The sequence below is a fragment of the Platichthys flesus genome, chromosome 14 (assembly GCF_949316205.1).
Source record: "Platichthys flesus chromosome 14, fPlaFle2.1, whole genome shotgun sequence".
NCBI lineage: Eukaryota > Metazoa > Chordata > Actinopteri > Pleuronectiformes > Pleuronectidae > Platichthys > Platichthys flesus.
The window spans coordinates 22,680,806-22,695,701 of NC_084958.1; positions in this window are offsets into that span (position 1 = coordinate 22,680,806).

A 14,896-nucleotide genomic window follows, 5' to 3' on the forward strand; every position below is an offset into this window, starting at 1 on the left:
TCAGAATATTTCCTTTCCATCCTTAACGTCTCCTGATTTTACTAATTAATTGTTTTACTACCTCTGTCCATCCGGTCGACACACAACTACACAATCCTCCCACAGAGATCTGCAGTAGTAACCTTTATGTAAAATGATAATTCAATGTATGGAAAGAAAAACATTAGAATAGACACCCGGTCATTCTTTAGATGACAGCACTTCATTTTCTCACATTTCAGGATCAAAATCTGGAATCAGATTAAAAACAGACGGTGCTGTTGATGCTTCCAGCTCCCACTCGCTCCATGACCACCCAGTTAAAGAAATTCAATTCACCACAGTACAAAGCCGCGGCAGTCACACACGTCCGTGTCCATGTCAGGAAGAAACCACAACGTCTCCCGGAGCAAAATTAATGAATTTGCTGGTTTGGGTTAGAGAACGCGTGTGTGTCTGTGTGTGTGTGTGTGTGTGTGTGTCTGTGTGTGTGTCCAGATCGATTTCAATTCCAGTGCACTGTTCTGGCACAGCATAGGATGGAAAATAAAAGAGGGAGCGAGAGAATGAAAAGGTGAAAGAAGAGATGCGTTGAGCAGCCTGAGCGGCGGCAGGAGAAACAACAGGAGGTAAATTTGCAGAAGAAGAGGCTGGAAGAGAAAAGTGCCGATGTTGAGGAAGAGAAGAAGAAGACCGGAGGAGAAGTGGACCGCTGAGAGGTCAAGAACAAAGGTCAGAGGGAGCCAATCAGGATCTGCCGCCCTCCTGCTTCCACCATCACTCCATGTGTCTGATGTGAAATCCCATCGAGAAGCCGCTGACCTTAAACAAAGAGGAGATGGGAGAGAGATGAGGGAGGAAAGGACAGAGAGGACAGAGGAGGGAAGGAAAGGAGGAGGAGAAAAGACAGGAAAGACGTTTTCAGACATGGATTTAACTAAATTTGGTTTCTTTCAAACGTCTATCTTTCTTTTTGTCTGTTTGTGGAACGCACATCTGGCAAATTGTTCATCTAATTTACTACACACTTGGCCCGAGGAAGTTGTGTCTCACAAACTAAAGTTGTTTGTGAGTCTTTATCTGGATACAGATAAATCAACTTCCTGTAAAAGGCCTTGTTAGCTGAGTTTAGATGAATTCACCATTACAGCTTTTTATTAACTAAACCATTACTTAGGTTACACACAGGCAGTAAGAAGCATGTGCTCAGACAGAAGCTGTGTGTGTGTGTGTGTGTGTGTGTGTGCGTGTTTCTGTGTGTGTGTGGGGGAGGTTGTTTCTTAAAGTGTGTATTGTGCTGTCTGACCATTCTCCTTGTCTGTTTACGGCTCGTTAGCATCGGAAAGCTTCGGACTAAATGCAGTTTGGGGCTTTGGGGGATTATTTGTCCATTAGCTGATTAGGGACGTTCACTGCAGTTCCACTAACACACTGAAGACCAGGCCAGATTACATGGGGGGGGGGGGGGGGGGGGGGCGACAGCCAGGTGCAACAAACTACACAATCAACTCTGAAAACTACACAAAGTAAAAAGTATTTAAAAGTGTGTAGCTGCAGCTGATATTCCACAACAATGTGTACTTATATATATATAGTGAGGTTGAGATACTGAAGATTATGTGACAGCTCAGTTTAACATTCTTCCAGATTGCTTTGTGTAAGAATGAAGATCCACTTGGGAATATAAAAAATTTCTAGAAAGTTCAGAGCAAGTGCAACAGTTCATGCCTGAAAACTTCCTAAACTTGAATTACGATATTGAAGGATTACGTTAGGACAACGAACATCTGTTCTGAGGGAAACACAATCGTGACTGAATGAGTTTTGACACTGAACATAAAATCACGGAGGTGTGTCATCGTCCGGATGTAACGTGGATGTTATTTAAAGGATTTTGTAGAAACAGCGAAGAAATATACCTTCGCCGTATTCTGCCGAATCCTAATCACAACTCTACCGAACACAATCAATCAAAACAACTCAACCATCAACAGGTGACTCATGTGAACAGGATACAAGTCTATTCTTTGATTTAGTCCAATATGGACAACGTCTTATGGACGATGTTGTCATCTGCCTTTGCTCAGAGTTCAAATTGCAGGGGGGGAATGGGGGGGTGGGGGAGCTTTAAGGCTCTCATATTCCAGAATTCATCAAGTTTCACGTGAGTGAGAAATCGCAGAAACGTAACTTTTACCCGACCTGCAGTAAGGACATACTAGGGTTTGAAGATAAAGAAGTCAGAAAGTCCTCTGGATCGCCCCCTGGTGGCTGGCTGCAGTGTTACAGTGTAACCCAATCTCCTCCGTGTTAGCAGATGGGACGTAGACCAAACTAAAAAATGGTGTTAAAAGAACGTGTTCAATTCAAGATGTTTTCTGTCCTTTTAGTTTTGATCACACTGACGTATGGTTATAAGTTCTTATTTGATATAAACGATATCTGAGATGTCATGATGGAAGAACCAGACTCACTCCCTCTTTATTTACAGTCCATGAATCAGTCTCTCTTCAGACCTTGCTAACCATCGATATCTCCATTTGTCTCCCTCACCTTTCACTGTCTCTCCCTTTGTTTCTCCCCCTCTCTCCCACACACACACACACACACACACACTTCAGGGATTCAAACCTCAGCCTCCCGGTGTCTCAGAGCTGGAGCCGAGCCCTCGGGGCAGCGCTGCCTAATGAGCCGCTGGCTGCTCCGTCCTGTCAGAGGAATGACTTCTCCACCAGGCTGTGGAGAAGCCGTCCGGCACAGCAGCATCTTTAAAAGGATTCAGTGTGGCTGAGCGTGAAATCCAAATCTCTCATGGAGGATCTCCTTGTTTAGACAGATGTTAGAACCCGGACCACCTGGAGGCCCGGCTGCGTGTTCACCTGAGGGCTGCCCCGTCCGCTTGTGTGTTTGTTTATAACTGGATGTTGATTGTAGAGTCGTACATGAAGCCTGTAGTTTATATCTAGATTTCACAACATGATGTCGGCCTCTGTCTCTGCCCATTAGGAACAATTATAATTGTTCCCTCAGACTCCTGCAGAGTCCTACATCACAGAAGAGACCAAAAAACATACTCTACGAATCTGACCCTTTTCATTGGTTTGTGATGATGCTGTAGAACATTGTGTGTAAATAAAACACACACGCACAAGAGTGTGTAGAGATAAAGAGCGAGAGCATGTAGGAGGTCTGCTGTCGTCAGTGTGGAGCAGGCAGCAGAGGGGGGGGAAGCCGTGACACAGACATCAGCATGTTGCTGTCAACGCTCTGCGGTGTGTGTCGGCTCAGTGCCGAGGGGAAGGGGATCCCCGCTGAGAGGAGAGTCCATGGAACAGCTCTGTGTGTGTGTGAGTGTGTGTGTGTGTGGGAGAGAGAGAGAGTGAACACTGCTGCTGCTGTAATTCCTCACAATGTACCACACACTGTTCTCTGTGGGCACGATGTTCTTGTGAACTCTGTCCTCGTTGAGAGCTCAATCCATAATGTCCAATAGTCTCTTAACAAGGACAAACAAGCCTTTAAGATGCAAATGGGACATAATATCCATCATATAACAGGAAGTACCCCATGCTACCATGGTGCGTTCAACACTGTCAGAGCAGCAGAGGTGGTGCGTTCAGGGTGGATGCAGCCTCAGGGTCATTTCTGGACTCCGACAAGATAATTAGAAAGGAGGACAGTCCTCTGTGTGTAGTTTCTGTCCCTTATCATCTGGCTTCGGAAGTTACACTTGCAATAACTCTGATTATCCATAGACTTAATTGGAACATTTGGGAAATAGGAGTCGTACATGAGGGGATCATCAGAGGCAGCTGACGGAGATGAAGGGATCACAACTGTCGCTGAAATGCTGTTGAAGAACTTTCTCATTAATTCAGTGCAAAGTTAATCTAAAGTTCACATTGTCTAACATCTGATTAGTATGGATAGATTAGATAAACAATTCTCTGAAGTCCTACTCTAAAATATATTGTGGAAATGTTTAAATAGTAACATCATATATCCCAGTGTGTACAGATCCTCCCCACTGCCACTCATCCTGAGTCTCTCTTCCTCTTCTGCTCAACCTTCTCCTCCTTCTCCTCCTTCTCCTCCTTCGCCTCTCACTCTATTCAGGGTCAGCGGCTCCTCAGCAGGACGTCCAATCACAGGGATGAACCGTGGCTGGAACCAGGAGGTGTCCTGCACCGTGTCAGACGTCCCTGCAGGGAACCAGCAGAGGAACCTCCTCCTTCCAGAGGACTGAAACCAGGCACAGGATGTGAACTGTGGAGCACTGGTTCTGGTGCTCTGTCGTGTGTGAGCTGATGGCGTTCAGACCTGGGTGGTAGTGGACAACAAGAATGGAATCTGAACGAAACACAAGATGTAACAACTGGAAACACACGTAGTATATATTCGAGTATTTAGACCGGTACTATGATATAATGCAGACTATTGCAGTAGATCTGCAGTTAAACTAACTTTGTCAAATGTAAGGTTCGGGGATTATGCTTGAAATACAACCAGAGCATGACATGTCCTCACTAAAATAAATAGAAGGTGAGTCAGTAGAGCACATTCCTCCACCAAGGCCCCACATTCCTCACTAACTCAATCAGGATGCATCAAGTTTCACCCACTTATAGATATCAGCTCCTGAAAAGTGCCTGGTTGTTATTTAATGAAGATTCATTCATCAAAAATGTTGTTTCTGCTTTAGAGGCATTTGTGATTGGCAGTGTTTGGGTTCCATAGACTGGACAGACGTAGACTCTGGGTCTGGAAAGTGCCTGAAACCAGTATCATCTAGAATGGACAGGGGAGGGCGGCCAAAAGAAGTCTATAAGAAGATCTTGATTTCTAGTTTCTTTTTTTTTTTGGGGGGGGGGGGGGGGGCATACCACAGTTTGATTGACAGCTCGTGCAGTTGACAGGGTGAAGGTGTAAGTGGGCGTGTAGTGTGCTCGAACTCTCAGTTAGGCTCCACCCCCTGCTCCTCCGAAGATGGTGCAGGACAAAAGGTCAAACTGGAGGTTTCAAACCAAAGGGTGACATCACGGTTGATTGACACATGTTCTGCTTTCTGTTCATCTTTCCTCCTCCACTTCTCCTCCCATGACTTAATGTCCCGGATCCACTTCCTCCTCGTCACTGATAGAAGGTCAGATGCATTAAAACGAGGCTTGAAGAAGGAAATTACATAATCCCCTCCACCGCATCAAACTTTCCCATCTCGACGTTCGATCGGAATCTCAACTCCGATGGTGCTACTGCTGAGCTGATGCAATTTAGATTGTGTCTCAGCAGGTAAAGACACAAACCATATACATCACTGTACCTGCAACACTGAAGATCTGAATCGCGTTCTGCTGCGTCCTCCAGTCGTTCCTGTTCAGAAACAGAACGTCCCTCACTGGACGAGGCCGCGGAATCCACTTCCTGCTGGAGGAGAAAGAACTTGAATCTCCAATCAGCTTGTTTTGTTTTCCTTTAAACTCCCTAATGAGCAGTTTAATCTGAACACCTATACTCAGCGCTATCTGTCGTACATCAGAAGAAGAGGCAGCGCCGCAGACTGAGGGAACTCGTGTTTATCTGTCTGCGGTAGCGGCGCTCCATGTGATAGAAGCTGATTTGGGTTAATGAGGGACTTGACCCACGTGGAGAACGAGCGACCCGGTTTATCTCCTGCTCCAGCGAGCGGCCGGTTAACAGCCATTTAAAAACACCACGTATTTACATTTAGAGTGAATCTCGTGGCCCTGGTCACCCTGGACAGGAACTTTACGACTCCATGAAAAGAGAAAACAAATGTGGTTAAGGACCGGGTCTTTAAAAAGTAATTAACCCGTTTGTTCCAATGTCACGGTTTGTGAGTTTAAAAAAATATAATAATTTAACACCAACTGAGGGTTTGATTAAAACATGGCATTGGTTTGTTATCCACTTAGGAGAGAGAGAGAGAGAGAGAGAGAGAGAGAGAGAGAGAGAGAGAGAGAGAGAGAGAGGTGTTTAACTTCCTATTTAGTTCAATCTGACTCTGGTATCTCTCCAGCTCTCGCTAATCAAATTGCTTGACACTCATTTTTTATGTCGACAGTTGTAGCCTGTCTGTCTTGTGTGTAACTGCTCACGTTAACACACACACACACAGACACACACACACACGTACCCCACCTGCACCATTGTAATCTGCCTCTTTCCTGCAAGTATTAAACAGTGCTTAATGCTCTCACACAGACACACACAAACACTGGTGAAGGGAAAACACTCACACTCACAGACACACACACACATCCCCCCACCTGCACCATTGTAATCTGCCTTTTGTAAACACTGCTTAATGCTCTCACACAGACACACAAACACTGGTGAGGGTAAAAACACACACACTCACTCTGAACAACTCACAACATCAGTCGACCAACTCCAGAAATCTGTCTGGATTCAGTTGATTGGTCTAATTTTGTAATACAACAAAAACAAATAGCTCACACTCACTTGAAGCTGTCACAACACACACACACACACACACAGTGCACGTCCTCACAGCTGTGCAGCGCTGACGCAACCCGAGGACTCGAGGACGGGCTCAGACGCTCGGCCTCGGGGAAACACAAGCGATCCATTGTGGGCGCCGCTGAGTGCTGGGAACAGCTGGACCACATGGCGGTTATCTTGGACCCCGACCCCGTGGCGTTGACAGGATCAGCTTTAGCCAAAAGCTGCCTCATCCAGGGTCGGCACATGATAACATGCTGGACGAGTGTGTGTGAGGCCGGAGAGACGAGCTGGCACACACTCTGTGTTCCCGGACTGGGTGGCCGGGGGCAAAGGGCTGGTTCTGTGGGGGTGCATCCGGTTGTGTATGGAAGCTAAACATTGCTATAAATATTATAAATGCGTTTTGACATTTAAGCACTGCTGAATGCCGTCTCATTTAACCGTGTTTCATGGTTCTACCAGGCCACTGCACGAGGGGAGGGGTCATTCTCTACATCAATCAAACAACCTGAACTAAGAACGATATAATTCAAAACTTTGAAAACACTTTAAAGATTAAACCTGATGTACCTCCACTTTGAACAACTTAACACAAAACCTACATCAGCCTCTGTCCCAGTGAAGACGTCAGGACTCGAGTGAAGTGTGTGTGTCCGTCGTCAGTTGTGTATATTTTAAGGGAGGATTACGATTGGACCCCTGCTTCCTGCGACCTTTGACCCCAGGTTATCCCCATGCCTTATTGGCTCATGGGTAATGTTGAGGCGCTCCTTTGATTTCCCCGCTGCACGTGCATCAAGCTTCCACCGAGAGTTGAAAACACTTTGGTCTTAAGTTCAAGGAGAAGGTGTCTTCCTTTTGTTTTGAAGATCAACAACACAATCCGGATTTTTTTATCTTAGCAAACACATTTTAGCTTTTTGTCTCCATAAGGACGACAAGTCACTTTAAGTCCCTGTAATAGAATGTTAAAAACAGATGTAGGTCCCCACAACATGAGTAACACATGGACCACAGACACACACACATACACACAACCACATGGTCTGTAAAGCAATCACACAAACCTCATGTTGCAGGAGGTCAGAAGTAGATTTCCACCTTTAGATGAAGGGAACATGAAGAATCCCGGCTCCAGCTCCACTTGTCTGGGCTCAAACGGTTCTCAGGTTTATTTCATGTTGAGTATTTGACTCGTAATTGTCATTTTTCTCATTAGGGCCGAAGACAAAATCAATTAAAGTTCGGTGCATGTCTGAAAAGCATCTTTGATGATGTGTCTCCTCCTCCTGCACAGGATGTGTGGACCCAGGGTTTTTACAACAGCTGACGACAACGGAGCCGCAACCACAACTTTCCTTTTAGAAGCTGTGGGGACAAACTTCAAGAATGTAGATCTGTCCCTTATAGAAATATGAAATAGGAATGTAAATAAGAGTCGTCCTCATGTAATCGTTACAGATAGTAAATCCAGTACAACGTAAATCCTTGGTTTAACACATTTATTTAAGACCCGTATTTCAACCAGCTCTAAAGTGAAATATGAGATCGTCCGACTCTTCATCAGCCTGTGCAGATTTTTAAATCCGACCTATGAAACTCACTGTCAGACACACACACACACACACACACACACACACACACACACACACACACACACATACACACACACACACACACACACACACACACAGGTGTTGATGCTGTACTTGTATCCCTGATGCTCACACAGAGGAGGCACCTGCAACATCTGTCTGTTCTGTTGGGAAGCAGCGGCCCAACCAGACTCCTGATCAAATATGCATAACACGCTAGCATGTGATATCTCAAAATCTGTTCACTCATTACACACGGCTCTTCCGTGCACCTCCACTTTGTGCGTATCACTGTTTCCCCCCTCTGTCCTGCGTGTGCAACACACAGCTTGTTCATTAAGACGTGTTCCCTACTGGACGCTCTCTGCACCTTCACAGGTCCAGAGGATTATAAAACACCATCGGACTCGAACCCACAGACGGACCACTGTGTCTAGCAGGTTGGGCTATAATCAGGTTCAGACTGTGTTGAGTGACCTCAGCAAGAAATAGAGGTGCCGTATTGACCTATTAAGAATTGAGATAAGAACAGTAATATTATAACTCAGGAGTTTATTTTTCTAGGGGACATTGAGCAATCAGCTGAAATCCACTGAGCAGCAAACCTCCAGAAGGTAAAGCTTTGTATTCAAGTCACCGATGTTTTACTTGTGAAAAATATATTCTGTCACTTCAAAAAACCCGTTTGAATATTCGTCTTTCATTCCCTGACCTCGTGCCACTGAGCAATTTCTCTCCCTTTAATGACTCTGTGTTTTTTCATTGTCTCAGATTGAATGAAGTAATAAGAATCACCGTGAAGAAATGATCAGAGGTAAATATCCCTGGGAGATTATTACTGCTCCTCATGTTGATCTTCTTCAGACGCTCTGGATCAGTCGCTCTCTCGCTGCTCATGCATCATGCAGGCTCCATCTTTCAGTCAACACTGTGCCGCTTTGATTATCCTCTGCTTCCCGGGGAAAATCAGTTTCAATGAGGAACCGACCTGAGAAGTTTAAATCATCTCACGTAGAGAAATGTGAGGAGAAGTGTCCCCCCCCCCATCAGGTGATTTGCTGACTCGGGATGTTTGCTGTGTTTTTCCTGTGTCTCCTGTTTCTCTCCCGGGTTGTGTTGTGCAGCTGTAATATATTGTGTATTTCTAATGATATATCACTCACTTCCCTGGAAACACAACCGTGTTGTCGTAAATTAGTGGGTCCTCGTCAGCCCTTGTGTGCTTTTTAACACATTGCTCATTTTAATTGTTGGCTCTGGAGAGCGGCCAAGGGTTTTCCATGTGGCTGTTTTACTTTTGGCTGTTTGCAGGTCGCTGGGAATTGTTTTTCCAGACTTTGTAGACCCCCCCCCCCCCCAACCACCCACCCCCCCTGGGCGTCTGAGCCTGGCCAAGAACAGAGCCCCTGGGTTCTCCTCGTTTCTCGTGAACACACTCAGCGACGCAGCGTCCACATGTCGGGGGGGTCCGGCCTCGTCTCGGCAGAGTTACGTCCACGTCCAGATCCTCTGAGTTACAGAATGTTTAGTGGCGGAGAGGATGTGGTGTGATCTCATGGTGAGCAGCCAGGAGTAAAGCTGTGGAGAGACCAGTGATGAATGGATCTGTGGAGCTTCTTGGCTCCGACTCCGCCGTCCGGGGTTCACTTCCCTTTTTTTCCAACAAGGAGAAAGTGACATTTTTATTATTCAGCCACGGATCTTTCCTGAATTTGAACCGAGACAATTTCATCCCCAGACATTTACCCAAGTTGATCAGGACGTAACTTATCGTCTTTTCTGTTTACGGCACATGTTGAGTGACGCTGCTGGACTGGATCCCCGGGGTCTCTCGAACCTCGTCCCCTTTCCAAGGAGACGTCTCTTTTTCCATCCTGAGAATTTGTTTTTGTTTTTCACATTCTGTTAGAAAGGTGAATCTGGTGTGAACCGGGAGCTTCTGTGATTAAACACAGATACAGAAACATTTAAAGCTCCAGCTAAACAGCGGCTAACACTTTATTTCTGCTCATGAACCCAATCCGATGTTTAAACAAACCTTCGGGGGGTCAGGGCCCCAAAGTGAGCAGATATTGAAAAGTCAATACACACGTGGTAGTTTGCAAAGTGGTCACAACAACTTAATGACAGATTTAATTACTACAATTTGGCCGTTGTCCACTTATAGAATCGGGCTCATTATACCAATCATCATTATAAAGGTGATACAAGTCAAATCTTCTATTGTGGTATTTTTTTTGGAGTTGTGTTAAACCCATATTTCATAATTCGCCCTTTTCTCCATCGGCTGAACGTGTTTTATGAGAGTTGTGTGATTTGTGTGGATTCTGCTCCTGACCTCCTCTGTGTGTGACTGATGTTTTTATTGGTGTCCTCCTGCCTCTGGAGTGATGCGCCTATTACAGAGGTCATAGAGGTCCATTATGTTGCCCCCCCTCGCACCCCCCCTCCACCCCCACCCCCCCCATCCTCCTCCACAGTGGCTCGACAGCACAGCCGAGGCCTCTTCTCCCTGAAGCCTCTTGAAACTAAGTCCGTCCTTGTTCTGTTACCGTCCAGCGGAACAAAGATTAACTTCTCTTTTCTGAAAACGCTGAAGAAGAAAAAAAACAATCACTCCCCAGAAATAAGTCACTCCCCCCCCCCTCCCCCCCGCTTCCCCCCCCAGGCTCTGCTACAATTGAAATTCGTTCCACATCATGTTTAAACACTCACATGATCCCTTTGCACAAGGTCCAGATTACATGCATGTCAGTGGACGTCCAGACCAGGATTGGTCCGAGGATGGGGGGGGGGTTGCAGAACTATGTTGCAGTAATTGAGTTAAGCAGCTCAGACAGTAGCGTTGCTGTAAGAGGGGAACTTAGAGCTTATTATCCGCCGTTCAGAGTTATTTACTGTCCGAGCGTTTCTGTCATGGTCGCAACTCAGAAGAATTAGTCTCGGTCAAAATCTCAATAATTAACGAGCTCCGCTCTGAGGGCGAGACGCCACCAGGCTGAGGAGGAGGAGGAGAAGCTATTTGAAAAGCAGGACAACATGAGACACACGTGCAGATGATAGCTTGCAGCTAGAGCTGTTTTGAGGCGTCTGCTAAATTATTGACATCCGGCGCACTCACCATATTTTCCCTCTTTACCCACAACAACATGCCAAATGACGAGGGAGGGGAAAACATATTCATCTAGTCCCTAAGTGCTTCAAAGTGTAACCTAGACACACGGAGCCAAATACAAACACTTGAAAAGAACCCGACGCCAAGTGGTGCCGAGCGGGGGGGCCACGCTGAGCTGCTGGCGGTGATGACACTCAAGCCGCGACACGGCTCACCGGGACGCGGTTTGGAGCGTGTACCTCCACCTTCCAAAAGATGCCACTTCTGAGAGGTGGAAATAGATCCTGCTGCCTCCTCGCAGAGTTCACACACTTTGATTTCTGCTTCTGAATCATGAAGAAGCTCTTCCTGGCGTCTGGAGCTATGAGGCACATTAAGCTTTAGTTTCAACTCGGTACCAAACCTCATTAAAACTGAATAAAAAGTTTTTAAGCTTTTGTTCTGTGAAAACAAAACAGTGCACTGGAGTTTGCAGTGAGACCTGAAAGGTGACGTTTAAACTTTTATTTCTATTTGAACTCAGCGTGACCCAGTCGAGGTAAGAAGTGAACAAATAACCGAAATCGCTCGTGTGGCCCCCTGGAGGTCAAATCTCTTTCTGCTCCCGTTCCGGTTTGGGACGGGACCGGAGAGCTGCACTCGTCTGTAGTGTTGACGTGTTGTTGACGTGTTGTTGACGTGTTCGTGTCGGCTGAATCCCGACCATGAGATCCGACCCCTCCGGTGAAAACCTCACAGGGACACGCCAATGAGCAGATACCCCATGACGTCCAGAGTCGGTGTTTGTCACTGATCACGTGGAGCGTCGGCCTCGTCCTCGGAGGCTCCGGGAGGAACTCATCCAAACTTTGAAATGAAAACAAACTGGGCTCCAGCCACGAATCCCTGGGAAAACTCTGGAGTGAACTGGGACACTAAAATTAAACTGCTCTGGAGACACGGGCACAGGAGGTGTTGACACGGCTCAATGTGACTACACACAAAAATATGTGTGTCTTTATTTAGGGTCCAGTGCAGAGATGTGACAAATAGTTTTCAGTGTCTGGAAGAACCTGTCACGGCCAGTTTGTTTTTACAAAAGTCTTTCATGAGAAACTTTCTCATTATAACAAGAATCTCGACTTAGAATCTAGAAATAACAACTGAGGAATCTCAACACAATAACATAATAAACCTGGAATCTTGATAACATCTTAAAATCTGGACTTAACGACTTAGAATCTCAAACTACCAAAATAATCTTTGTTTCTGTGGAATCATTATTTAATTTGTGATAGTCATCGTTAGAGATTTAAACGTGTCATTACCACGTTGTGTTTGGTTTCTGACTTTAATTGAGTTCTGATGATTCAAAGAGATGAGAAGTTTGTTTTCTGTGTTGCAGACAAAGTAGTTTAACTATTTAAACTTTGAATATGTAATGGCTGCCCTGACAGTTGTGTGTTTCTGCCTCCTGCACCTTGAGTTCCAGACGAGCGAGTCGACACTGAACCAAACGATTTATTCTTCTTCCTGTTCCACCGTTTCTTTGAGTCTCTGAGAACCTGAACGGATTTAGAATTCCATGGCGGAGAGAAACATTGTTTTTTTTTGCCTCTTCCCACTTTGCCCTGATTTGCGTGTCTGTGGACAAGTTGTGATGTGAAAGAGTCTTTTCTTCCCCCCCGATGCCACGGCCACCGGCTCTTTGTCATCCATCTTTTTATTTAGCTGCCGGAGTTAAATGGCTTAGTGACAAATTAGAGTGTAACGATAATCACCGCGATAGTTAACACCGCTCACTTCCCAGCAATTTCCAAATGCGTCTTTTCTCTCTTTCTTATCCCGACGTATTTCACAGCGTCGCAGTGTGAATGACAATCACTGCCCCCCCCCCCCCCCCCGAGGTGAAAGGAGGCCGTGAACTTTGTTTTCTTCTCGTTCGTCCTTAGAGTCGAAATGTGGCGGTCGAGCGACAGAGAGCGAGCCTCACAAAGGGAGGGCCGGGGGGGGGGGGGGGGGGCAGGGGGGTTCTGTTGTGGGAGGAGTGGGCCGAGAGTTTGTAAAAAAGAAAGGGGGTCAAGAATCAAAATGGGAATGACATTTGCCATCAGCCATTGATGCGTCTTTTCAAAACTGAGGCTGCGTGGAGAAGGGGGGAGGAGGGGGGGGGGGGGGGGGTCTGAATTGCAAATTGTTAGCGCACTGGCCCTTTTCACAAGTGGACAGGCGGGCCGGGGCACGGTTCCCACACACACCCTGTTCGTCATTCTGCAGCCCCCCCCCCCCCCCCCCTCTCTACCTCCGCTCGCCCGACTGGCCTCATTCCCCCGATGGAGGGCGGCCCAGCTTTCTCCCAGGCTGATCCCAGAGCAGGCACACACACAGCGGGGGCTTTGTTCCAGCAGCAGGGCCTGGGGAGGGGGGGGGGGGGGGGGTCCTGACAGCTTTGACAGGCTGCATGTGAAGGTGCAGTAGGAGCCGTGTTCAAGTCCCCATCCCCCCCCACCCCCCCCCCCCCCCCCCCCACCCCCCATCTGACGCTGAACTGCATGTTTGCTTGTGTGTTGTCCCACACGGACTCGGTGAGTGAGTCTGGTTCCGGCCGTCGGAGACTTGAAGTCGTCACAGCCGCTGGAACAAAACTATAATATAGAATATAAACTCAGAAATAAACAGACTTATATTTTGGTGCTTTACTTTCTATCACTTGTTTTTTAATTGTATATCCAAAGCAGTGGGAATCAGTCCAGCTTCATACATCTAGAGGGAACAGACACAACATGTCACATATTTACAGTATTATTTATGCACTGTTAATTAAACCAATCTCACACACACACACACACACACACACACACACACACACACACACACGCAAAACAAACTTTCCTTTCATCCAAGTAAAAACTGAAATTTTCCCTCTAACGTGCAGATAAAAAAACATTCTGGTTTCTGTGTAAACATGTAGAACTGAGAGTTTGAAATGATGACATCACAGTTTACTTCACACAAACTCACTGGTACTTTGTGTAATGAACATTCCAGAGACACAACAACCACAGCAGCTGTAAACCACCTGACAGGAGAAAGTCTGATGTGAGCTAAGGGAACGTTTCATAAATCAGTTGTGTACAGTTTGCTGATTTCCTCTCTGAAGTCAGATTTCTCCCCAAAAAGCAGTTTATCAAGTCAAAGAGTTTAAATCTTTAAACCTCTCAGTGGGTTCATCCGCTCGTTCAGCTTCTCAGAATAACAGCAAGCGTTCAAAGTGAAAACAGAAAGAGGGGAACATCGGAATTTGTGGCTGCAGCTCAGAAGGAAGCATGAAATATGAAGCTGGACGCTGCAGACTTCTCACCTCTGAGTTATGACGGATGAATATTTCTCTCACGGCCAAAAACAATACGGTGAAATAGCTGTTAAACGTATTTGGAGGAGATATCACACTTCAAACCTCATATTTCTATACAACACATCATTTTACTGCAGCGCACAAACCCGCAGGCTCCTCACTCCTCCAAACCCGCGGTGCTCAGCAAACTGCTGATGTGTGCGATTTCAGGAGGTTGTGTTTGAAAACACAACTTCACGTGCCAATTATTATAATTTAATACTTTATGTAGAGATGCAGAAATAAAATACACAATACTTTTTCTCCTGTTCACCGGACGCTGCAGGAGTTTGTTTTTACCTTGACTCAATGAAATGATAAGTGTGTGTTTGTTGTGTTCGCACTCAC